The sequence below is a fragment of the Neofelis nebulosa genome, chromosome 11 (genome assembly GCF_028018385.1).
Source record: "Neofelis nebulosa isolate mNeoNeb1 chromosome 11, mNeoNeb1.pri, whole genome shotgun sequence".
Taxonomy (NCBI): Eukaryota; Metazoa; Chordata; class Mammalia; order Carnivora; family Felidae; genus Neofelis; species Neofelis nebulosa.
In genome coordinates, this window is record NC_080792.1 from 34163388 (window position 1) to 34166748 (window position 3361).

Genomic DNA, 3361 nt, shown 5'->3' on the forward strand with positions numbered 1-3361 from the left:
ATATGGAACATTCCTGCTCATGACATCACAGGGTGACTATAGGGAAGACCAGACTTTAGGATCGATAGATCCCTAACTCTGGAATCTTAGAAAAGTCATCTATTCACCATCCTTGCCAGCTTTAGATCTGGACTCGGCTCAGGCAGTAACACAGGTGTTATATTCTTCTCTTTGTCTCCTGTACAAATGATCCAGCACCATTTATGTCAGTTCTTTACTCTTAATTTATTCTGAGATTTTCAGTCAGGGCTAGAGGGCAACTATGAGGCTGAAATTTTAATAAGCTAACATTTGAGCCTGATTTCCTACAGGCTGATTTCCACAGGCTACATTCCCGATTTCCACAAAGCCTTAACTGGTACTTGAGGAATGGGTAAATGTATTTTGTTTACACTTAAATTATAACTCACCACCAATGTCATATTTTAGGACAATCTTGTCCTAATTTCTGTAGCTCTTACAATCATGAGCACTTTTCTTCTTCTCAGTTGCACTGAGATGGGCCTCTGTCACAGGTTAGAATTCCTAAGTGTGGGGGTTACCAAGTTCCCTGTCTCCTGACTTGCCTTTGGGAGAGGCAGTGGAAGTCCCTTAATTTTGAAGGCCTTACTCTCATCCTAATGATGCAATCGGTGATTCCCACTTTGTTTCCAAAGATGAATTATATTTTCATAAAACCCCCAACTCAGCCTCTGCCTCAAACTGAGATACATACACCTGGGTTTCTTCATTCTCCTCTGAAGGGTTAAGCTCTTGAGAGAAAGTATCAGGTCTTTTTTGAATCTGTATTTTATATTTTATCATTCTATTAACACAACAGGTTTGCTGTATATTTACTCAATGATGTGATTTGGATCTAAATAATATTACACAAAGATATGATATAATGTCCAAGGTTTCTCTTCTGTCCCGAGGAAACACTTGCAGCCAAGAATGATCACAAATATCTCTTCTCTCTTAATCACACCACCATGCCCATCACAGAGAGTTCTTGCTCATTTCCTGAGTCTTAACATATTACCACATTTATTAGCCATGCACCATATTCTACCTCATAAGACTCAGGAAATGAGCAAGAACTCTCTGTGATGGGCATGGTGGTGTGGTTAAGAGAGAAGAGATATTTGTGATAGTTCTCTGCTCTCACCATGGAGGGGTTTGAGTAATTTTAGGTTGTTTTCATATTCAGAAAGTTTCAGTATACCAGATGGACTGTAAGCATTTATTAACCTGTGTCTTATAGAAATGGTACATGCCATTGGGTGGCTTACTGAAGAGTTGGGAAGAAATACTATTTACTAGGTTTAGCTCATGACAGATAATACACTTTCTAATAGATAAAACCTATAATGTCTTGGGAAGATTACAAAGTAAGACTATTAATATACATAGACTTTTCTGCTATATGCTAAAACCTAAGTGTCTGATGAAAGAAGGATAAAGCAATGCTCAGAGAAGGAGTAGAGTTAATTAGGGAAGGACTATTATACCCAGACCCACATCTTCCATTGAGTCAGTTTCCTGTTCTTTCCTCACTGGAGATGAAGAACAGCTGGTTTCTGTCTTCCACTTAATAGATCATCATATTTCAAACACAATTCTCAGAGCACCCTTTAGTCTCCTCTTTGCCAAGCTAAACAACATCACTTTCTTAAACTTTTCCTATGGGACCTATTTAGCCTTAAATCATAGTACACACACTTGAAGTATACTGTCTTCCATAATCCACAGTTTAAGTCTGCTAATTTTAGGGAAATTGCAAGAAAAAAAAGTATTTTGACAACTGTCATGTTTTGGTAATTATTCCATCAAGGAAAAAACAAACAAACAAACAAACAAACAAAGAAACAAAACTTGCCCCATGGATGCTGGATGCACATCAATGACAGTTTAACTTGATGGATTTGTATTAGGTTTCCTGTCCCAAACACGGCTTCAAAATATACTCATTGGATAATGCAAGTTATGGTTGACTTGTCCATCACAGTTGCATATATGGTTCCTAGTAATGGCCATGTGCAAATGTACCATGTGATGATCCATATGGATCAGCAAATAGGGATAGGACAGCCAATCTAGGGACTTAAAAATAACATTTTATTTTTTAGAGGAATTTTAGATTCGCAGAAATATTGACCAGGAAGTACACAGAGCTCCTATATACCCACTTCTTACCCTCACCCATAGAGTTTCCCCCTATTATTAATATCTTAGATTTACTGTGGTATACTTGTTATAATTTATGAGTTCGATTGACATTTTTTTTTTTACTTGGCTAGAAGCCATTTCCTATCACAAGGTTTGAATCTGAGCCCCTCAAGCCTTTCCTTTAAAGGAGCATGGTTCAGCACAGTTTTCATCCCCTCTCCAAAGTGGACTGCTCGGCTATTTTGATGAGATGAGATGCTTCTGAGGCTGCTTCTATGCTCAGCAGGAGAGCACGTAATCATTGATTCACAATGGCTGCCATACACACGGATAAAGAGAGTGGTAACATATATGATACCTATTTGTTGTATCGGAATACAAAAAAGATACTGTATTATAAATCAGAAGCTTGGATTCTAGGTCTCTCTAGAACAGTTTTATAACCTCAAGGAGCTTATCTAACCTTTCTGAACCTGAGGTGCAATAAAACAGAAATATTATTTTAACTTGTGGAAAGTAGCACACTGAACTAGAAAAAGTCCTGAAATCACTCACAGCTCTAAAACACACGATTCGAAGTGTCTTTGAAGAACACTGCTGAGTCAGTTTTCATCAACTCAACCAAGAGATGTACAGCTGGCATTTTACCACTTTTTCCATAATTGAATCCAATAATTTATTTCTGCCCAACTAAATCCAAAATCATACACTAAAAATTCAAAAGCAGGGAAACAAGGTGGGAAAGAAAAATAACTAACATTTTTCATTTGATCATTACGCTCTATTTTGGTGGCTGTCAAAAACAATATCTAATTTACAGTATTTTATGTTTAAGCATCTGGCAGTTTAATTAATTTGATTAATTAATTTCTTAGAATTCTATCAACTGTGCTGCACCAAAACTTGTAGAAAGAAAAACTATGCAATAAAAAATAGCTTTAAAAGGAATTAAAGATGACATTATTTGAGGTTTGATGTTACTAAGTTCTCATCTGGAAAAAGCAAAATAAGGTGAAATTAGAAAATTAAGGGAAAAAGAAAAAAATATATTTGCAAGGTAAACATATATTGCAAAGGCATGTAATAGGTGTTTTATTTTAAGGTGTTATATTTTATATATGTTCCTAAAAACACTAGACGATTGGTTTCTTTAAAAGAGTATTTGTTGAAAAATATATTCTTATATTTTGGGGTTACTCTTTGATTTCCAGTA